Here is a 24645-nt window from a genome sequence, read left to right on the forward strand (position 1 = left end):
CACTGTTCGCCCTAATGCTGAAACTCTGGTGATGGGATGATGAGTCTGGAAGGTTACACACCTATTAAACATGGTGGAAGTATTGTTCTGTGCCTTTAACACATCTGGGCCCATCAAGCGGTGAAAGCTACTTGTTGAGAAGGCTTGCTGTGATTGAACGTACTGTCATTATGAAATATGAAGTGGCAAATGCGACATTGTTAAATTGAATTACAGAGGCTGAAATTAGTCAACAACGCGCACCACATGATACACTGCCCTACGTATGTTTTGTACGCATCTGTCTTTTATTTGATAGTATCGAACTATTGTATGGAGGAACAGCCCCCTACATGGTTGAGTGACAATGAAGCATGACTTGACTTGACATTTGAATGCTATTATAATAATGTCTCTTTATGCGAGCCTGATATTAGTAAAATGCTCACACATTTGGATGCGGATTTCATTTAAGACGTAAGGGGTAGCAGACCAGATCAGGTTCCTCACATAATTTCTATGAATATGAAATCAGAGTGAAGCAATAACACTGGCTTATGAAGCAGCAAAAATGCTTTGAATATTTAAAGTTACAGTTCAGTGATTACTCAAGGCCTTTAAACCTTAAAGTAACTGTAGAGGTTTTTAACTTTCATTTATTGTCTTATACGTGTTGGTTTAAAGAACTACCATTAGTAACTCTTTTAATGTTGAATTGTTTTTTTCTGGTATCACTCATGCAACACACAAAGCATGAAATGTCCTTTTTTGTTGCTAATATATCGTGTTCATATCTTTTTCCTTTCATACTGAAATTTTACTTGACACCCATTTGACATCTGCCTAACATCTGTAAGGCATTCTTTACAGTGTTTGCTCATCTGCTATAGTCTATAGGACGTTTTTATATCAGATGTCAAAAATACATTTATTAAATGCCTTTAAGATGCTTATGATTTAGAATATATGTAAAACTGACATCTTACAGCATCAGTCAGATGTTTGTATACATTAGATGCTTTCCAAACATCTTACAGAAGTATATGTGTTACAATATTTTATTTTTGGATAATGTGGAAAATGACGAAAAGAGTTCAATACTCAGTAATAGTGACCTACTCTTGTATTTTTGCCATCTCAGAGCTGTGTGCAGTCTGTGCGCAATGGCCACTGGTTCTGTGCAGTCATCTTTGACTTTTCTGAACCTGTTCTGCAGGGCTGACACTGAGGGATGAGGAACAGGGCAAAAATAATCACCAGGCCTCAACAGTATGCATGCACAGTAGTCAGCTCCCATTAAAAGTGTCTGTTTGTTTGATAGGTTTGAGTTTCATTTTGGAAAATATTTGTAGCGTATGACGTTCAAACTTCTCGATCGCATTATTCTGTGTCAACACAACACGACAACAGAAACTGAACGTCTAGTCTGATTCCCGAACAAATGATTCTAATAAAGCGGGTTTTATAGTGCCTCAAAACACATGTACAGTGCGAATGTAATGCACAACCCCAATCCCAAAGTGAGTAGCATATAAAAAAACATATCTTCTGACTGGTTGCTCACATGGCAAAGTGCAGTTAAAGTTTTTTTTTTTTTTTTTTTCACAGTAGCCTATTTGTAACAGAAGTATTTTAAGGGACTTTTATTTTGACGGGTTGCCCCGTTTTTAATGTGTTCGCGGGAGATAAAAAGTGGTCTAAAGAAGAAGGAGAGAGATACGCCATTTGTGGAACCGTGTAGTAAACATTGTGATACTAAAGTTAATTTTAGTTTGGTGCCTTAAGTGAGCACTAAGTCCGACATGTGAGATTGGGAAGACCAGAAATCGCGTGTGTGTCCTTGCAACGTGAACATGAACTGGAAGTGAGTGTTACATCGAGCTTCATTTTCCCCTCCCCTCTCTCAAGTGTTTTTGCATCTTTGTCAATACTGGCCATCCTTGTTTTTTTTTGAGAAACACTTTTCTCCCGAGACCGAATCAGCACGTGCTGTGGCTGAGCTGCGCCGTTTTGTTACAGAAAAGGGCCTGTGTTTTTGCTGTTTTGTTGTTGCCCTGCCATCCTCACAACATCTCTTCAATGTCCTGACCCAGCTGTGAAAGTCATCTAGAGTCGTCTAAAGTCATCGCAAGTCATCCCGTTGAATTCTTCATTGCTACCTACTGGTACAAACGTTCTGTGCACACACACGAACACAAACTGATGTAGATTGAACTGAACTGTGATCTTAAATTCAGTAACTAAAATTGGGTTGGTGTGAGAACCGAATCATTGGTTGATTCACAAGAGTTGTTTGAACAGTTGAGTTGAGTCAAGGGTTATAACAGTTCATTTGAGCTGAGTCAAGACTTATTTAGCTCATTTAAGGGAATCAATTGATTTCAATTTAAAGAGTCATATCTTCAAGATTCGTGTTTCATTTGAGATTCACTGCTGTTTGAAAACATAATTGGTGTGCTCTGATATTGCAAATAATGTGGTTAAACCTGTATTTGAGGTGACACACAGAAGTGTTTGAAATTTTACCGTGGGTGAAAGAAAGTATCAGAGAACTTGTATTATTTTTATTTTATTCTATTGAACCTCAGCTTACAAGACAAAAATCCAGTTTCCTAAGCAAAGGAAAGAAAATAATTAATAATTGTTAATCCAGTATGTTTGAGAGTCATTTCATCTTATTTTTACCTTCGAGTAGGGGCGTCTCACTTACACTGTTAGGTTTCAAGGGGCGAACATTAATTTGAACTAACATTTTACTTCATATTTACACTTCAGGAAGCCACCGTGTTAACACTTACTGACCTGAAGCCCACGCTATACTAAAAAAACAAATACAATGGCTACAATAGGCTAGCTAAAACATGTTAATTAAAAATGAACCAAGGAATTTGTAATAAAACGTGATTATACAAGGGCTAATCAATATGTCACCAAACCATGGTTACTACTTTTTTTTTTTTTTTTTTTTTTCCCCATCAGGGTTTGCCTCAAACCTATTTGCTGATTATTTATTAGTAAGGTAGATGTATATGTGCATATACTATACATGTGTTTCCTAATAAACAGCCATCTTTTAGCAATATGCATGCTAACTAGTGCAGCTAGTCCATAGTGAGAATTGGACCCTAAACTAAAGTATTACCATTGAAATGTATTTATTATAAAAAAAAAACAACAACCATATCTTTTGGAAACGGAATGGCATTTTCCCAAATTTTTTTCTATATATTGGCTCAGCCAATAAACCAAACCCACCATGAATGCCCCCTCAGCCCCCGTCTGTGTCTAATTCCATGTTACTGACATCCTTTTGCTCATTAGATAAATTTACTGAATATATAGACTTGTGGAGCATGATGCCTTTCTGAGCTTTGAGTTCATTGGAACAGATTACATTACTCAACAGTGATCCAGCAATTGAGATGGTGTCATCTTCTGCGATTAGGCTTCAGAGGACAATCCCTTCTCCGGCCCTGGAGGGGAGGCAGCGAGGGGGAAGATTGTTGCGCTTGACACGTATTAGAGTAAAGTGAAGTAAATCAGTGGAGCTTAGAGCTGACCTGTGCTATCTGTTATGTATCAGCCTCACACTAACTCCCACACTTCATTGATTTCACACTCCTTTTACCACAAATAACTCCCTTTCCTTTACTTGTGTGAGAGGCACTGGGCCGTAAGAACCCTATTGGGTAATTATAAATCATATAGTAAAGCCCATATCTTCAGGCAAGTTCATGAGAAAGATTGTATGCGAGCCATCTAGCATAATGAGACTAATGCAATTTGAAAGATCCACAGAGATAGACTGAAGCAATATGCCTTTTTTTTTTTTTTTTTTTTTTTTGTTCAGTTTATATTTTCTAAACTGCATAATTCTGGAACATTGGGGTGAGAATGTGTGAAATCCAGATGAGTCTGAATCAATTCCAGTCACATGTGGATTTGAACGCAGCCAGAGAATAGACCGCAGCTCGACTCACTGATCCTCACCAGGCTCGCTGAACCAGAAATCACCTGAAAACCCAACTATAACAAATGTCCTAGTAACAGAAAGCAGATGTGGTTAGGAAAAGCATTGTTGTCGAAAATGAAGACCTGGTTTGACCTTCTGAATTCGGTTTGCCAATAGGATTTGGAATCTATTCAAAATCGCATTCTCCAAAAACCTGGATACTAAAACAGCAGTTCCACTCTGAGATATTAAAAACAAACACGCACCAACCTGACAAAAAAAGACATTGTATGTATAATATATGCCTCTGCATGCCTCCCCTACAATAACTTAAGTTTCTTTGAGTTGAAGCATGTCTAATTATATGTTATGTAGATGCTACTTTTAAACAGCACCTTTCCGTTGAGTTAACGAAAGGACTTGCCCTCCGCGTGTGCGTAGCCACCTCAGACGGAATTGCACCTATCTAATTAATGCATAACGTGTGGGAAGACATATCATCTTCTTTCAAAGAAAGAAAAAGTTTCGTTTCAATACACTGCAATTATTAGCTTAGGTTCGTTTGTATATGCATTCGAAGACTTCAAGTTTATTCGCTTCGCTAAACTTAAACAAGGATACAAGTGAGGGAAGAACTCTCATTTTAACATTCTAGATTTAAATTGTAAAAATGTAATTTCCACTGTCACTGTGAAAAGTAGCCTTTTGGGGTGTGCAGTTTAAATGATTTGGTTAGTGTGAATCCCAGTTTGCAGTTTATTTTACTTTTGTAATGTGGTAAAAAAAAAAAAAAAGTAAAAGTAGCTTCACATTAAACTCATTTTAGCAGTTCTTGCTTTCCCTGGAAATTATGAACTTGGTATTACTAACGCTGTGCTCTACTGTTTGGGCTAAATGAAAATGTATGTGTAGCTGTTTGGATATTTGCTAATATTATAACATTATACAAAATCGTGCATGGCCTAAGTGTCAGCAGTATAGGAAATTAGTTTCAAAAGAAGTTATTTTAAGATTACTAAGACTATTATATACAATAATTATTATACAATAAGGCAAGAACTCTAGATCTAAATTCTACAGTTTAAAATTCTACCTTTTTAAGGAGGATAGCAGTGCATTTTAATTTATCAGCATAAATCCAAATTCATAATATGCTTTACTTAATGTGATCTACATGTGTGAGTGAAGCAGGATGTTCTATTAGATGAATTAGCTATTTGCATATTCTTTAACAGTGTCCAATAGCCTGCATGGCCTAAGTGACATCAGCAGAAAACTCGTTTCCAAAGAAGACTATTTTGCAAAAACTTTATACTTTTATGCGAAAATTGTCGTCTATGAACTGGAAAGCACTGATTAATAATTAAAAATACTATTAAGAAAGTAAAAACGAAGCTGAAAATGTGAAATCAACAAATCTAAAATTTTATTGATCTCATGTGCCTTACACGTGTTTGTTTGCATCCTCACAGAGGACTAAACAACTTGCTATGTGACTTTAAGCCAGTGCAAAGAAGGATTCTGGTCAGAATATTACGACACACTAGGTCCCTCGTGTCCCGGCTAATCCTCTTGCATTGAGAACATCATCTCCCCCTCTGCCGCTGATGTGAGGAGGAAAGAGACAGTGACAGGGGTCACCTAAAACTGAGATTAGGGCTGACATCTTATTGAGTCCAGCAAACACTGAGCTCTATCCCGCCGGAGAGATGGCCCTCGTTCGGGTCTGGTAATTCCTTTCTTTCCAGCTGTGGTAGTTCTCTCGATCTCTGTTGTGGGCTGAGCTTGAAACATAGGCCTACGAAGTAAGCAAGATAAAAACCTGCATTAGATTAGGACATTTAGAAACAAATTCTAAGGAGAGTACAACCTTATTTTTTAAACACCTGGTTCAGTAATGCATAACTACAGGACTAAGAGGTTAGTACAAAAATACAGCATTATGCAAGCATTGAATGTTAAAAAATACAAATTACATTGAATATTTAGATTCAAAACAATAATTGCTTTATTTTGTGTGTAAACCATCTGTAGTTTTTTTTAATAGAACATGTACAAGTATTCTATCTATCTATCTATCTATCTATCTATCTATCTATCTATCTATCTATCTATCTATCTATCTATCTATCTATCTATCTATCTATTATTTTTTTTTTTATTCCCCCTCTAATTATCAATTGGACAAGTGTTCTCTTAGAAAGATAATTAATCAAATTAACAAACCCAAAGCAGAAATAGACTAATTAGCAAATGTTAAGACATTCACACTCTCTTACGAGACTAATTTGATTAATGCCACGTTTTCTTCTCAGATTTAGACAAAACATCAGATCAATTAACTGCTTGAAAAGACACTCAACATCTGTCCTAAATTAGCTTTGATTTCAAAGCAGTCAACCTTGAAATTTTCAACATTTGATCAAGAGTCTTTCAGAGCTTAGAGCGAGAGTGAAGTAATCTCTGAGTGCAGCGAATTACTGTTATTTTAAAGATAATTTTCTTTTACAAAGTCTCATTTCATCTGCGGTCCAAATGGACTTCATGACAACTTCATAATTACTTTATGAACTGCTTCTTGAGTGCCAGGCTTAATTAAGCCTAATTATTAAAGGCATTAACTTGCTAACGCCTCTAATAATTAGCAACAAATGTTCAGCTGGCCTTAGCCACTGTAATCTTATTTTTTTATTATTTAATAATGTTTGTTGAATGAATCGGGTTGATTTAGTTATGTTAAATGTTTCTACTTGGATCACATGATGTACGAGTCAGATGCATCTACAACCAGAGTCTCAACGATCCCCACTTCTACTTAATTCAGATAGTTGCGCACTGAGAAATGAATCTGACCTCATGAATGAGATGTACCGGAGAGGTCTGCTAAGCCTGTGCTAACACAATAGAGGTTACAAAGATCAGGGCTAATGTCAGTGAAGGGCTGGAGAAAAGATTTAAAGGCAGCCCATGCACTGGGCCCTTCCTAGGAGGTGCCAGAAGAGCTGAATATATAATGTATATGTAAATTATATATTAAAAAAGGGGTTAACGGTTAAATAAAAACATAAGCAGATAGCCACAAATCAAATATTATGCAAGACAAACATAAATATTATAAATGCATAACTAAACCCCTATAATTGTTTCTTCAGATATGAGAATCTTTGTCCTCAGAGATAATTTTTATTTTTGACACCTATTTTAAATTTAAGATATATTTATTAAATAGTATAAAAAAGGTAAAAATCACTTGTGAACTTAATTTTTAAACAATTTTGGTAACACTTTAGAATAGGTAACATTTGGTAACTATTAACTATGATTTTTCCCTCAATACTTCACTGCTTATTAATAGTAAGGTAGTTGTTGAGGTACTGGGTAGGATAAGGTAATGTAGAATAATGCATTAATATGCGCTTAATCAGCACTAATAAATGGCTAATAATCCAGTAATATGCACGCTATTAATCAATAAGTAGGTGTAACCATAAAATAAATAAAATAAAGATGTAATTGTCAAATCATGCAGGAAGAAAATATTTAAATATATGCAAAAAAATAAAAACAAAATCCTCAACAAAATACCTTTTAAACACAATACATAACATAACTGGTGGTGGAAATTACATTTGAGTAAAATGAAAAACATGACAATTTCCTTTGTGATGCCTCCACTTAGTAGGCAAATTTAAATAAACTAGTAGAAGTATTATGGTCGCAACCTATACCTATAGCAACACCTTGAGTTGTATATGATGTTTGTTATTTTTTATATAACAGGTAATAACTCCCTACTCATTTTCAATCATGTTCAAAACAAAGATGTACAATCAAAAGAAACTGAAGAGAGTCCAAGCTTGAGCAAAAGCATTAGGGGACAAAACCAAATTGTTTCTGGATGGCTGCTCAGCTCAACCTAAGGTGATGTACCAGGCAAGATGGAGGCCAGACTCCACACAGCTGCTTGCTGCTCCCCGTGGCCCCCCACTTGGGAACACTAACCCTCATATCTCAGGGGCCATAAGCAAAGCCTGAGGGTCCCCTGAGACCAATTCCTGCCATCCTGTGGCCCACTTCCGGCCATCATTCAAATTAGCAACTTAAAAGAGTAGCAGTGTCTCTATCTGAAGTCATCAGATAAAAAGAATGTGATGCTTTTAGAATGCAGCAAAATACATTTCCAGACTAAACAAAATGTTTTGTTGCGTCTAGAACACTAGAAAATAATACGTGTGCCTCACATCTAAACTTTAAACCTAGGAGGATCAAAATATTTTTGTTGATATACAACAATCACAAACAAACAATTTTAAAAGCGAAGTGACTGAAGCTAAGGTGAAGGATTAATTCAAGTCAATGAGCAAATCATAAAATCCTACATTCCAGGGGTAGGACCATCACCATAGATAAATGATTTCAGCGTTTGTCGTCAAATTATAAATGACGTGACAAACTTCTGAAAGTGCTTTCTCTCATTTATTCAAGAATAAATACATGCCGGTTCAGACAAATTGCATCCTCAAATATAAGCAATTTGCTCTAATATACTTTTCAATTACTGCTCGGCGTCAGAAGGCAGAAGAGAATGAGATGAGTGTGAGTGGGTCAGGGCGGCCCCAAAACAATGACAGGGCCCCGGAGCCTCGGGCCCCCTGCGGCTCTCCCATCTGCAGTCATTACAGTGACTAGTCAGACATGAAGGAAAAAGCCCACTCTCCACTCTCTCTGTCACACAGCCGTCAGGCAGGACAGCAGAGACGGATAGAGAGAGAGGAAGATGCCACTATGATTTCATATGCCACTCTGTGGGCTTTGCCCCAAACTATCCATTATCAAAGTATTAGTGGGAGAGCAATGTGCCTGTCGAAAGAAATACTGGTACACGATGACCAGCCACGGTAGGACTCCCATCAATGAGCGATTATTGAGCAATATTAAAAAAATAGTCTGCCCATGTGCCTCCCTCTAAGTTGCATAAACCTTGGACCCTTTCCAAGGGGGGCCAAGGCCCACTCATCAAACAAATAGTCAGGGGCCCGTTGAACTGCAGCCTGCCAGTGACCCTAGCCTCTGAAGGATTATGTGTGGAAGCTGGGAGGACCACATGACTCATCTAAGAGAGGAAATAGACTTTTCATAAGCATAGGGAGAAGTCACTCAACTCCAGCTCCAGGAAGAGCTCTTGAACCTAGCAGACAGGCGAAGAGAATTATCCATTCGTAGACGGCGGAAAAACAGGCACTGAGACAAACCCCTGCTACACGAATTTAATGCATCTGACCAGTAGGGGGCCACAGAGGATTAGTATTGGGCTCAGCGAGGCTCTAACCTCACAAGTAATTTTATGAGCCTGCAGAGTCTAATAACACAAAAAAGCTGCAAAAATGGAACTTTACAGAAAACAGGACGCTATAACAGTTGGAACTGAATGTATGTTATTTATTTTGGCTATGCAATAACTCACGTTTAACAATGTTAAATTAAAGTTAAAACATTTTTAAATAAAGGATCTCTTCTGTGACAACAACCATTTTGCAGAAGGCAATTTAATTATCTGCAACTACATGCTTTCTATTTATGTTATTTATATTAAGGCATCAGTAATAATAATAATATATAATGGAATCATGAGTGTTTCAGAATGTACATTCCTAAAAAGAATTATGTTCCAAAAATCAAATGGTTCCCACAAGAACATTTCTTAAAAGAACCATATTGATAATTTGAAGAACCATAGAAGCCAATGAAGGACTTTTATTTAAGTGTATCCACACTCACTTTGCATCAGTTTTCCAGTGAATTGTCACTGATGACTTGTTTTTATTTTTTTTAGCAATACAGTGCTAATACAGCAATTTTCATATACCTGCAGGGAATTTAATAGCAGTAGTAGCATATTTTGTATTTAAAGTCAGCATATTAGGCTATTTTAATAGCAAAAAAGTACAAAACATTAAGTATGACAGCAATAAAAACCATTATGATTATACTAGAATATTAGCTATTTATTAGTGCTAAGCACATAATCTACATGATCTTACTCTACCTCCCTAATCCTACCCAATACCTAAATTTAATAAGTATATACCATACTATTAATAATTAAGAATTTATAAAGCAAAAAGTAGTAGTTAATAATTAACGAAAGTTGCCTATTCTAGAGTTACTATAAATTTTACTTTGAAGTTACAGTGCTTTAACAATAAATAGCTACACATTTCCTTTAACCCTCCACAATGTTTACCCAATTTTAAATGGATTTTGTAATCCGCTACATGCCACACAGTTTGTTTTCATCTCGTTACATTTCCAAAAAAGCAGTCTTGCTTGTAGAGAATAATGCGGTTATAAATAACCAAGCTCCAGTGGTTGAATTTCTGCCATCTAGCAATAAAATATTGTAAAATGCAAGAGGGCTGTTTTTCATGCCTTGTTTTGCGGAAACTGTATGGCCCTCATCACTGCACCATCCCGGCGCTCAACACAAAGCAGCATCTGAAATCTCCAGCTGCCCACAGAGACAGTGAGTGAAACTAATACAAGCCCTCGCGGCACTCATCAAACCACACGAAGGCAGAAAGAGACAGGGCTCTGCTTCCCACACACAGGCGACGGGAATCGTCCTCGCTTTGCTTCTAATTGAGAGGTGAGTGGCAAATGAAGCCGGACATACATCTCTCTCCCTGGAGACCCAGCGGCACAGGTCAACGCCTACTTCACACCCTCTGAGCCTAGAAGTAGAAGGGGAGAACTTGAAAAAGAATTTTGCCTGGGTGGGTATGAATGAGGGAGTTGGGTCACACCCAAGCTGCCCACCCAGCTGGCTGCTCTTATGGACTTTCGGGGCACATAAGGGTGTGCAGGGAAGTTTGAGGTTTGCGGGGGTGTTTGCAGGCCACAAGGGACAATGTGACACTTTTTTCGCAAACTTATTTGACCATCTTTCACTTCAGTTCTGTTTTTCTTGGCTTCGTTCTCGTAAGTGTTATTACAGGATTACGGGTGTTTGATTGCATCAATAGAGGCCAGGGAGAAATTGGTAAGGTTAAAATCACACCTCAATCGTTTCAATGCTAAAATACATTAGAATAAGAAAAACGCAATCACTGTTAACAACAAATTCTCCTTCAAATTCCTGCTTCTTAAAGGAACACTCCACTTTTTTTGGAAATAGGCTCATTCTCTGAGACCAGCGGAAAATGGAAAATAGCAATTTTCTAGGCTGATATGACTAGGAACTATACTCATTCTGGCGTAATAATCAAGGAAGTTTGCTGCCGCAAGGCGTAGTGATATTGTGCCTACTGTGTCCATGGTACAGCAGCAAACTTGCTTGATTATTACATCAGAATGACAATATAGTTCCTAGTCATATCAGCCTAGAAAATCGCAACTTTTAATTTTTTCACAGGCAGAAAGCAACTAGTTCAGAGTCCCTAAAATAAAGTGTTACCAAGAGGATTTTTCAGAGTACATATAACAAAAAAAAAACAGGTAATACTTTTGCACTATTAATTTACACTGTTAATCAGGTGCATATTAGTACTTATAAAACAAATATTTTGCATGACCATATATCACTAATCCTGTCCAATACCTAAACCTAACAACTACCTTACTAATTTACTTTACTATTAATAATGAACAGCAAATTAGGAGTTTATTAGGAGTTTTATGAGGCAAAAATCATATGGTTTAATAGCAAGAACTGCACGTAAAGTGTGACTAAAATGTAAGAGCCACAAGTTACTTATTTCAAATATAATGTAAATTGTGTAATGTACAATTTAATCATTTTAAAATATTAGAAATTGAACTTCCAATATTATTAAATAATAATGGTCATACAATTTCCAGAAGAGTTTGTAAAGTGTAAGAGAGCAGTAGTTTTTCTTTTTTTAAATAAGAGACAAATAAATAAGACATAAGTAACAGAAATACAACAGGATTTTTTTTTTTTTTTTTTTTTTTTTTTTTTTTTTTAGGAGCATGGTTTGTTAATTTACTTGCCTTGCTCATAAACAGCTCTCACCTCCTGTGTACTGTCTTTAATCCAGTCTCCGTCGCAGTTGGTGCATGTAGCTCTCTTGGGCCACTTGTGGCTGACAAACTCAGCGCTAGCAATTCAGTGATGCCCCAGTGCGAGGATGAGGCCTGCTAGCTTTGATCAAATCTAAACTCAAATGCTCCGTTCATACACACACAGACACACACATGTACACACCCCAGCAGTGTTTGAAGACAGTAGGAGAAGGAGCCTGCAGGAAAATGGCATTGCACAGCATGACAGTCTTGCTGTTGTCCAATATGCTCACAGTTTATTTCTACCGCAGCTTAAGACACCAGCGGTTGCCTGAAAGTTCTCCTCCAGTTGTTGTTGTCATGAGTGCTCACCCTGACATCTGGAGCCAGAGAGGAGAGATACAAAAGCATTCAAATGGTGGACAGATTTGAGATATGACTTAAGGTTATAGGCCAGTGAAGCCCTGAGATGGAATTGACCTCAAAAGTGTATAAACCGGTTCAAATGGACTTTCCAGTTATGGATTAATGCACATGCAATTTTACAATACAAACATAAAAATATTATAAATAGTTTACCTAAATGTAATACGTTTTAAGTGACCGTTTACTCATTTACTCACCATTGTTGTTATTCTGTGGAACACAAAAGGAGAAATTCTGAAGAATATGCAAGCTACTTGCTCTGCACAATGAAAGTGGACCGTAACCACTATAAATCATAAAAATAGTCCCTAAAACTTGTGCTATATTCCAGGTCTTCTAATTTGCCATAAAAATATATTGGTACATTGCATTGATTCAGATTCAGGGACGGTGATGTTACACTCTCAGAAGAACTGCTTTCTCTAAATGGTTTGCGCATAGTAATACATACACGGTCAGAGATTTATAAACCAAGACTGTGTGTGTGTCTGAAGGAAGGTTAGGGTTTTCTGATCACACCCTCACTCATTAAAAGCAATACACCAGAGGTCTGTGTGAATGGACATGTTGAAGATGTGTATATGTGTGTGATTTAGTGGGGTTTTTTTTTAATAGGAAAACACTAAAACCTGTAAGGATACGTGACAAGTTATATGGCAGCATACGACAAACAGAGACCGATTATACAAACAACATATATACAGGCCGATTATATGGACAACATATACTGTATATAGACAGACAAATTATGCAACAGTGACAAGTTGTGAACGACAGTTATAGTGACAGATATTATATGCACAACATATATAAAGACAGACAGATTATACAAAACAACAGACGGATATTATACGTACAGCATATATAAAGAAAGATTATACATATAACATATGTACAGACAAATTATATGGAAAACAGATATACAGACAGGCATATTATACAAACAAAAAAGATTAAACACAAAACGGATATATAGACAGATTATACGTACAACATATATACAGACAAAGACTATATAAACAAAAGATGTACAGACAGATATATGTAGATTATATATAAAAACAGATTACATATACAACAGATATACAGACAGATTATATAAACAACAGATATATAGGCAGACAAATATAACCTGGTATATATGTTGTTTGTCTATGAATATCAGTGAATCGTTCATTACTCACAGTGAGTAAAGGGCTTCTCCTTGCACTGTCACCTGCACTGCTTACCGCATGTATAGTTTATCTCTCTCTGTCGGTGACAAGGGATTCACATGTGATAAATGCAGGGACATAGAAGGTTGTAGAATCCGAACTTTAATTGAGGACAGTAAGAATGTGCGAGCTGTTGGTGCTCCTTTTGGATGCGACTAGTTCAGCGAATCATGTAAATTTTTTGCCATTAGAGCCTGTGCAGCAGGGCGGCAGCTGGTTGATCATGAGGCACTAGTTGAGGGTCAAAACAGCGCTCTTCCATTCTGATCAGAACATCAAACTGGTTCTCCCCACTCAGTGATGCAAACACTGAGAAACCAGATGAAAGTGCTCTAGTAATTGATGATTGTATTGTACGGAACTTGAAAACCACCAGCCACCACAGTCCAGTGTTTACCGGGAACCAGAGCATCTTGGCAAATTTAAGTGTTGGTAAATGCTAAACAAAAATTCTGTAAGATTGTTATTCAAGTCAGCGCTAACGATATTTGCCTTAGCCACTCAGAGATTACTTAAAATACATTAAAGAGGTGTGTGAAAGTATGATGCCATTATTATCATATGCTCTGGTCCCCTCCCTGCTTAGATACACAGCAGACTGTTGTCTCTCAATGGCTGGATGTCTAAGTGGTACCCACAACATGGGTATCATAGACAATTGGATGATTTTTTTGGGGCAGACCTGAACAGTTGACCTGTTCGTCCCCCCTGAGGTGGTGTCGCTCTTCTCTCTAAAAAATATGGCACACAGTCTTAGAGCTCGTACTTGACTAACTGGGGCCCAGGTCAGGAAACAGACAGACAGAAGACAGTTCTCAGAACATAGGGACTCTTTCACCTAGATATCATACTATAGATATTGTGTCGGTTCTCCAAACTAGAAAATACAGAAAATTTCAAAACCAAATTAAAAGCAACAATTGTTTAACAATTTCAACTAAATATCAATAAGTATGGTAGAACAATCACTTCCACCACAAAAAGACTGCTTTGTTAGTAATCTTCCTGATTTATCTCAATTCCTTAGCACATCTAATAGTGCAGAAAAAACTGAATGATGTAACCGAAACTATGTCCTCTCTTTTTTAGCACTTTAGATACAGTTGCTCCTCCATACTTAAGAATCGTATAATGAGCACATTCGTGCCCTAAAGAGACCAGCTTGGAAAATGGAGAGCAGCTGGAGAAAAACAAAACTAGAGGTATTTTGTACAGCCTGGCAGGAAAGTACCCTATCGTACAGAAAAGCAACAAAAGATAGACAGATTAAACACAAAACAGATATATAGACAGATTATACAAACAATAAATATACAAGCAGACAGATTATATGAAAAACATATACAGACAGAGACAATACAAACAAAACGTATACAGACAGACTGATTATACGAACAACAGATATACAGATAGGCAAGATCATATGAACAATAGTTACACAGACAATGTGATACAGATTATAGATAGAAAGCAGACAGAGAAAATGAAGAATAGATATACAGATTATACAAATGATATATAGATAAACTGAACAAACAGCAGATACACAGATTAAATTGAAATTGATTTGATTTAGATTATTCAAACAATAGATAAAAAGAAGACAGAAAATTTGAATAATCATTAGTTCTAGGCAGATTATACGAATGACAAACAGACAAAACAACAAACTATATGAGCAAAAAAACTATTCAATGCCTTTTTTTCAACATCTTTCTGCGACAGAAGTATTTAGCGCTCACCTGGGCAATTTCAATCCAGCGCACTTCTTTCTGAGAACGGATTGCAACTCGCTAAGATAAATAAGCTCATTGTGAGGCAGGTCTTTGGGTGGTTTACGTGCAAGGTCCAATTGCCCCGTCTAGAGGGTGTCTTGTTGTGTGTGTGTGTGTATGTGTTTGGGTTCACTGAGGCAGACAGAACTGGCAGAGCTAATGAACAGCATTGCTTTCATGGACGAGCAAAGCAGGACCAACAGGGCCCCACTGCTCAAAGCCTCCTCATTTCCCCCTCAAGTTCACTCAGCCACCAACACAACAGAACTGTCGGAATCAAGCATGGCGTGCGTGAGTGTGGTCCTCATATCTGGACAAAGCCTGGCAGCATCAAAAGGCCTCTAAAACAGTTCTTTGAGTGGTTTTATACTACTGGGCTACTGTATTTGAGAGGTCTTTGATTGCTTTCTCATCTGAGATCAATTCACTTTCTTTCCCTTCATTCTCTTTCCTAGTTTTCCAATCATTCGCCTTGTTTTGTACCATGCCAAATCAATTATTCATTCTGAGGACTGGAGTGAAGCTGGAGTGATAAAAAAGGGTGATGTATACAAGTCAATAAGCAACTGAAAGTCCATTGTTTTTGATAGAAGACTGTAGAAATGCCAGTTTGACAGCTGATGCTTCTCAACAGGTCTCTCAGGCCTGGCATATACACAAAAATTGCAAATCGATTGAGGTGAACAATATATTTCTACAACTTCTGAAACTCAAAAGGCAGCTACAAAGTTGCACTGAAGGTTATACACTTTTAAGCACTGTTGAAAAAGAACACCAATATTCGGTAAAACTGGTTTATGCAAGTGATAAGAAATATAATCTGTCTGATTCTAACAGGGGTAACACATTACAATTGATGCAATTTATATAATCAGATTACCCTTTTTAAGTATTTAGAAAAGCAATGCAGCGTTTTCAAAGTTACTTTTTCAAATAAGTTACGGAAGTTACTTTGTTTCGCATTTATTCCTTTGCTGGGTAAACTTGCAATGTTGCAAATTATACTGGTGCGCAAAATATTGCATAAAACATTTGCTAATAAGCGCCGTTTCTAACCAACAAGTCAAAGAGGACAAAATCGTCGCTTCCTGGTAGACCGGCAATATATATCACTCAGAAAAATATGAAAAGCCACTGAATATAATCAATTTCATATAAAATAATTACTTGCACCTCATAGTGAGCAGACAGTATTAAATATATGGGGTCGTTCGGGGAGCTTTTGGACGTGGGTGTCTGCTGTTTGTGCAACAAGATCAGTCTGCTTGTTAGTAAGGTTTTGCCATCCCATAGTGTGAAGTCGCATGATTTTTGATGCACGTGCATGGAGAAATTTACTCTGCAAATGTATTTCCATATTCCATTATTCACATGAACTCTTTTTCACACAAGCCAAAAAACACATCAAGCAAGTGTAAAAACTTTTTTTTGCAAATTAAGGGATTTTTATTAAAAAATTGGCATTTCCATCAATCGTTTCTGATGCGATACATCAAAATGCCCATTAAAGCAGGGTAATGGAAGCTAATAAAATCTCTCCAGTTCCCTTGTTGAGAGAAACTGGGAGTGAAGTGCAGTGTCTGAAGCACTTTCGCTTTTCACTTTTAGTGTGAAAGAAGCATACATTTGGGGATTTTTTAAAATTTTAATAAAAAAGTAATGCAATGTAATAAAATGGTACTGATCCATATAGAACTAGCCTTGGATTCACACTTGATACCAATTTTTGTCTGGTTATGTGAAAGCCTTGTCAATATATTTAGGGGAAATAAAAAAAACTAAACAAGTTACAACAAAAGTATGCTTAAAAGAGCACTCTACTACACTATTAAATATGAAATGAGCACTCTGTGATAATTGGCATGTAAAAAATCTAACACCCCCTTATCCACAGTTGTCTCTAGCTCTTTAGCAGAATTTCACAATATGCGGCAGACCTGAATCTCACTGAGAGAAGAGGATTCGTCTCTCCCCTCGTCTCATTTGCAGTCTTCCAGTATGGGATGGCACTGAAATTGGAATGTTATGCATCAGTGGTCACACTCGAACTCCAACTGTTCTCTCTGCAGCGAGTGTCGAGGCCTGGGGAGCGGCAAGTAACCTGCTAAACTGAGGGTGTGACTTCACGGTCTTTGTGAAAGACCCAGGGCTGAAGAGAGGTGGGGAAGTGCCATGCAGTCTGTTTGTATTACAAAGAGACTTGCAATGTATTTTTAATAGGACTTCATGGTGCCTTGTTTCTGCTGACAGGCAGAAGTCGGTCAAGGATGTTGCACTGACAAGCGATAAAAGCTTTCATGTATATCTGAGTGACCATCAACAGTTGCTCTGGGTAGCCCCACCCACAGTGAAAGCTCATTGGTCCAAAAAACTGCTTGGTAAAATTGTACAGTAGATATCAAATTTCAAATCAATATTGTGTTATTCGTGAAGAGAACAAGCTTATTAGGTATCATGTGTATTTAAGACGCATGCCTGCCATTTCTTTCCAAAATTAACATTATACTGTCTACAAAGGTATTTCCTTCACATATTATGTAAAACATATTATATAATGGAAATGTTTATAAAAAATGCAAATGCAGTTTTAATATATTTTTTAGACTTATTACTAACAGACATTAAAAGAAAAGCATTTTGGAGAAAAGGTTAAATAGAAATTACATTTTGTATATTTAATGTACAAAAAATAGCTATGAGATTAGCCTCAGCAAGACAAAAACTGTCTGCCTTTTAATTAAATCAGACTTATGTAAATAGCATTAAATTAAAAAAAAATGTATGATGGAAATGTGATGGAAGGGGTTTTTTTTCAATTACATCCCTAAAAAAGGGATAATTCCCCTGTGATGCATACATTACTTCTTAATAAATTTAATATTCAAATATTTTTGCTTAGATTTTAAAAAGAATGTACATCAAATGTATATGATTAGATATGTGACAGAAATGATAGCAGTAAAAGTGTACATAACATATTTTTTATAAAGTGTGCATGTTCACCGATGGACAATTCAAACAAACTAGCGAAAATGTAAAACGTGTTTCAAGAAATGTATAGATTTATATTTAAGTTTACAGAGCCAAAAGTGCCCATGGTTGAAGAATCACAAAAATACAGCAGAGAGAAAGCGGCCTACAATCTTGTCACCGTCAGCGATGGCGTTGCAGATTAGCTGTGGCCTGGTTGACCTGGTCGCGAGAAGAGGGCTAGACAGCTGTGATTGCGGTAGAGATTTCACACAGTGTAATTACCGCACTGACACCAAGGACTCAGAGGTAGAGAGAGAGAGTGTGTGTTTGTGTGTGTGTATAAGCGAAGTGTGTAGCGGTGGCGGAGGGGGGGAGGGAGCAAAGAGAAGGAGAGAAAAAGGGGGCTCTACAGGTTATTAGCACTAAACACTGGGAAATGAAACAGCAAAGTCAATGCGTAATTTGAAGGCCCATCAAGCCTCATCAGGAACAGCAGGGAGGAGAGTGTCTGACTTCATCAGCTCGCTCTCCTGACTTGTGTGGAAAATTACAGTAATTAAAAAGGCAGCTAAGTACTCCGCCGAGCGCAAGGGGATCCTTTCTTCCCCCCCACCTCCCGTCACCTTCAGCGTGGCCGGCTGCTTTTTGCATGACCTCTCCGTTCCCCCAGGCCCTTGCTGCCGGGCTTTGTGTGGAGCCAGAGGGATGGTAATTACCGCCTCACTGGCTGATGTCGTATTGATCAGCCGAGAAAGGTGCCGCAGCAAAATGAGAGTCCCAACACAGTGGACTCAGGCCAATCGAAAGGTAATTCCAGCCCGTGCGATGATTCGGCCCTTCTCCCCTCGCTCCGCCACTGCCTCGTTCTCCGCAACCCTTTCATTAAGAGACAGCTGTGATATTGCCAAATCGATACCCAACGCTGCATTGATTGCGCTGTCAGCGAGGCTTTCTACACGAGGCTCAATCAGTGAACTCTGACACGCGGCCTCTGATCCTAATACTCTCTTCACTGTATTGGCACCGCCGTCCAGAAAGTGATGGGAGGAGAGCGAACGCCGTACCTACTTGGTTGACGCTCTGGCATCTTTAGCGCTCTGTCGATACTCCGCTTATTTGGCAAATTCTAGAGGCGACGTCTTTACGATGGAAGGTTTTGGGTAATGATATCGCTGTCGAGAGCCTCCAAAACGAAGTGGCCAAATTTAGTAAATAAATAAAAGTATAGACGTGCTAAATAGCGTGAGGGAGGCAAACAGATCGATTACGGGAGAAAGCCTGGGAATAGGGTTGGGCTTGGACGAAAACAGAAGCGCTAGCCAGGTGATGATAAAGATTAGAAGTCTAACAACCTCTGTCAAAACATTACAGAGGGCTGCACCAGCTGATGGGGATCTTAATTATGCTGTTAAAAAAAAGCAGTGTACTCTCTGCCAAGACAGTAATTAAGATCACTCTTGTCATAGACTTTAAATCACCTGCCTGTAACTCCTTCAATGCAAGGATAGATTTCAAAAGTCTGTTGACACTGGAACTCAACCCAAACTCTTCAACTGACAAAAAAGTGAGATTTCGGGTGAAAATAATAGGTTGTCAGTGTTAAAGAAGTGTTCAAATGTCACACCGATGATGAGTTTTCTCCTACAAGGTGGTAATCAACAGGTATGTTTACAATTCATTTCAAAGAATTCAACTTTTAGAGTGCATATATTTAACACAAAATTCACTAAGAATGAAATGCGCCTGTTGTCTACCCTGTGTTGGTGCCTGATTTACAAAAGGATGTGCACGTTTGTGCAATTTGCTCAAATCAACTTCTGATCAATTATTAGTGGAGATAAACAGTGTTGAGTTTTGTGAATTTGATCTGTTGGAAACCTAATTTACATTGGAACGAGTCATGTTTGTTTATGTATGTAATGACACTGACTCAATTTATATACTCACAGTGCAGCACTATTTCCATATATTAACACCTGGTTAGTGAATAAGACTCAAAATACAGCATTGGAAAATAATACTATTCAGCGAATTTGCCCCCAAGTTTGCAGGAGTGCAAGCTCTAAAAAAAGGGAAAAAAACAGTGAGGCACTTATGAAGGTCAATCTGTAAATATTAAAAAAGTAATACGTAAAATATGTAATACTGTGTTAACATATATTGAGGGAAAAGAACTTATACTAACATCTTGCCATGCCTGAAAATGATAACAACGTTTTTCATATTTCTGCTTGTACATCTTAAATTGTTCCTACTTTTTATTATTTTTCAGTACATTGTCACAAATGCTGTAGATTGAGCTTAACTTGTATTATACCTAGCATATCTCTTTAACACTAAATCTTTTCAAAAGAGATCAAAACTTCTTATAGATGATGTAACATAACCATAACCGTTGACCAAAACGTAAACTTTGAAGTACTGTAATTAATGGTGACTGTCTGTAATTGAGGCCAGCCGCGAGAGATGTGTGTGTCAAGTTTAACAAAGCAGTCATCATCCAGAAAAACTGCACTCTTAGACGCTTCCATTTTCCTTCTCAATTTGGCAAAATCTAGAAGCTGACAATTCCTCCATTTTCTCAGACTGAGCTAAGGGCTCTTAATCACCTACTTCAACTTAACACTTAAAGCAGGGCAAGGAGAAGTGCATGAGGAACACAGGTCACTGTGGAGAAGAGGGTGAATGACAGCTTGGGCTTCTTCATGAAAGGCTGGGCCCTCAGAAATGGCTGCTCAGGTGAAGAGTTTGACAAAGAGAACAGAATGGGAAGATAGGCCTCCACAAGGGTGTGGTGAACCCTTCCAGAGAAGACAAACTGTTGTCTTTAGAATTATTGTGTTGGAGAAACTTAACGTAATGACAGCAGTTGGAGAATTTGTGTGGAGGTCGCACCATTTTCAAATTGGGGGATATGATCCCTTTTTAGCATTTTTGGGTCATTATCCGAGGTAACAATTGAAACTCCCAAATAATGGAGCGATATTGTACTGGTGCAGTCAAAAACAGACAGGCTCATACAATGCTTATACAATGAAATTGAAAGGGATGAAAGGAAAATCTTTTTCTTGTCATTTGAATAGTGAGAAAATGAAAAAGGAGCCACTAAATGTGAAGAACATGCTTATTGAAAACATTTAAGCCAAACTTAGGAATTTGAAGAAGCTGAATGAAACCAAACAGAGTAGTCTTGCTTTTGTTGAACTATGAAGAGATACCAGTGTCTGTTAAACAAGCACAAATTTGCACTGCTTAATTTCAGAATGTACACCCACATTTATTTTGATTCATTGGTAAACATTTTAGATAATAATAATAATAATAATAATAATAATAATAATAAAGACAAGAATAGAATGATTAAAAAAAGCAAATGTAGTTTACAATATATTTTTATTAACAAAGTAATGTTTGAAAGTTTATGATGACACACATGGACTTTTTTGGCTGATCTCTTTTATCAAAATCCATTAGCAAACTAAATTCCCAATTTGCAAAGCCTATGGCTTCATTCTGGTAAGTAATTCCCAATTTTGATGACTTAATCATGAATACAATGACATATGTCTGAATCTGTATCCATCAATCGTACATTCTTAGTTGTTCTTAAGCATGCATTTGTTTTGCGATTCCAAATCTTCAGCAACTTTTTGAGCTATTGTGTATTAAGGGTGTGTGATATTGGTTTGCACTCGTTTGCTCATTGCTTTCTTTCCTCCGTAACCCCCACCAGCCGCCACTAGCCTGCATTGAGTAAGGCCGTGCTGTGTATGATTGCCGTGATTCTCCGGCACTCTATTGACAACGTAGCAGGTGTTCGTTCCACATCCTCTCTCCTCTCCCTGGGAGACGCTAATCCCCTTCAGGAGGCCTGGCTTCAGTCTCACCCCGGAGCCTCCCCCCTGTCCCTCCCCACATAGGACAGTGGCACTAGGCTTTGATATCCAGCCCACAAACCACAGTCGTTGAGCCTGACCGACGTAAGGGGCAGGTGCAACCGAGTTGCGTGTTACATTCAAGACACCTCCACTGCCTTTAGTGTGGGTTCCCGGACCTGCTTTGTTCTTTTTATCCCCCTTCATTTAATTAGATAAATATAGGGTAAGGAATTAGGGTCATTGACACCGTCGTCGGCATAGTTTTTGATCAGAGTGGCAATCAAAAATGACTTCCTTTTAATTAGTTTTTCTAAATCTAAAAAAAAAAATTAATTTGTGAAGTGCATACCGGGAAAAAAAAAATCCTACAATTCTCCTTGCACAGTGTGTTCCATGATTACCTGTTTAACTCTATCATAACGTTCGATTCAGGGAGCCGCATGTTGCCGTCATATTCCTGTTCTCTGCAAAACCCTGCTGAGCTCCAGAGAAGCAAGCAACACCTCTCGTATTAATTAAACCCTCCATGTCTGCCGCAGCACCATCATCATAACCTGCCAATCTTCCACTGACGAATGTCACAAAATACACATCAAGGTCCTTAAGAAACCACACCTGTTCGACTACAACAGAAACAATTGACCGTACTTCAAACTTCCTCACCATTTGTCGTAATTCTTTTGGATGTCGGACAGGAACCAATTAAAACACATGTCTGGCTGCATTATGATTTAAAAATAAGGCAGAGAAGGAGAAAGTGCGACGCCCCCTTTAATTTGTGCCCCTCACTGGGCAAATATTCACGTTCCTTCCTCACACTTGGAAATCCCGCTATTGTATACACAAGAAAGCCACTGTTAGCCCAACACGGAGCAGGTCAGGCAGGAGTGGGGCTGGATTGCGACCTCTTGGCATGATATCGCAGTATATTATTAGAAAAGCCACACCTTTGGTTCTCACACAAAACAACCTGTGTTTACACTGGCGTGCCAATCGAGGTGTTTTACACCCCTGTTCTTCGACAGCATTTACTCATAATGAATAGTATCCTCTCTCGAAGAAATAATTTCTCACAAAGCTTTGGAGTTCGAACGGCAAATGGGTACCATTGTATTAGCAATTCAAAGACTTTTTAAATTTAAGTTTAAATTTGATCTCCAAAAACCACCAAAATAACACAGACATCAAAAGATGACCTCTTTATAGTATTTTGCCAAACGTTTGAAGGTTAAATGAACATTAATCCTATTACCGGGGGACTTGGTTAGTCACTAATAGTTTTGTTTGAACCAGGATGAAAGGGGTGGCGCTGATCTCAATGGACAGTTAATGAAGTGGACATATGTAAAACGCACCAGAGATGATCCAGCTATGCCTACCAGGTGAACTGTGCTAAAACTCTTCTGTTCCTACTGATGACCCACTTGGTAAATGGCCAGACCTGGAATACCCAAAAGCCATGACCAGCCATCTGCTCAAAAGAGAACGCACATGTCATATAACATCACAAGTATTTCATATTTTGAATTTGGAAGCAAGATCTAAGAGCGAACGCTTTCAAAGAACATACCAGAGGAACTTTTGAGAGAACTATGGCGATGGTATGATGAGCGATGTCACATGGTGGATGCTAATTGTTATTTTTCAGGTCTAACAAGCATGCCACCCCCTCCCGCTGCTCTGAGAATGTTTTCAACTTTTGATCCTGACACCTGCGTCTGCCTGGAATTCCACTCCAGCTCCGTTTCTCTCTGATGTACCTCCAGGATCTAATGGATTGTAAAAAGTCTGGCAGGATGTAATCTACAAAACAGAGAATACTTTCTGTGTGAACTGTAGTGTGGAACACTTCTGGCCAAATCTATGTTTTAGTGAGAAAAGCATGAGGTAGAGAAGCTGAAATGTCAGGAACATCACCATCGCCTTCCAAAACGTCCAAAGGATATATGGAAAAGAACATCTGTCACAGAGACAGATTAGAATTCAAATCACTCAAATTCTTTCGCATTTGAAAGAGTATCCACTTTCTAATTTTCAGTATTTTCACAAAAGTGACATTTAGAAAAGAATCACTAAGCATTAAGCTATCAAAGCTGAAATGAAGGCAGACTTTAAAAATCTACCCTTCAAAATTCTGCTGCAAAGGCAATAATAATGTATCAATTGTGACGGCATGTCCCATATAACATGACAAAAGGACCAGAGACATGGCATAGACCGCGAACAGTTTCCTGCGTAGATTGGAGATAGTAGCGTGAGGCTGTTGTGTTTGGCCTGGCAGTAAAAATATGCCTGGTGACTTCTCTGATTTGTACAGCTATATTAGTGTGGTTGACGGAGACATCGAGTGTTAGGGCGCTGGAAAGCATCCCCAGGCCCAGTGCTGCTCATGGCATACTGGGTAACATTGAGACATGACAGGTTGT

The 24645-nt window shown here is 38.0% G+C and overlaps 1 long non-coding RNA gene across 1 annotated transcript; it reads left to right on the forward strand.

Annotated features, from left to right (window-relative positions):
• Positions 1-1694: 1694 nt before the first annotated feature.
• On the forward strand, positions 1695-23963 carry LOC122330284. The gene is made up of 3 exons (XR_006247997.1): positions 1695-1843; positions 1999-2144; positions 23868-23963. It is a non-coding gene; the product is annotated as an uncharacterized LOC122330284 (long non-coding RNA).
• Positions 23964-24645: the final 682 nt, after the last annotated feature.

The sequence above is a fragment of the Puntigrus tetrazona genome, chromosome 25 (genome assembly GCF_018831695.1).
Source record: "Puntigrus tetrazona isolate hp1 chromosome 25, ASM1883169v1, whole genome shotgun sequence".
Lineage (NCBI taxonomy): Eukaryota > Metazoa > Chordata > Actinopteri > Cypriniformes > Cyprinidae > Puntigrus > Puntigrus tetrazona.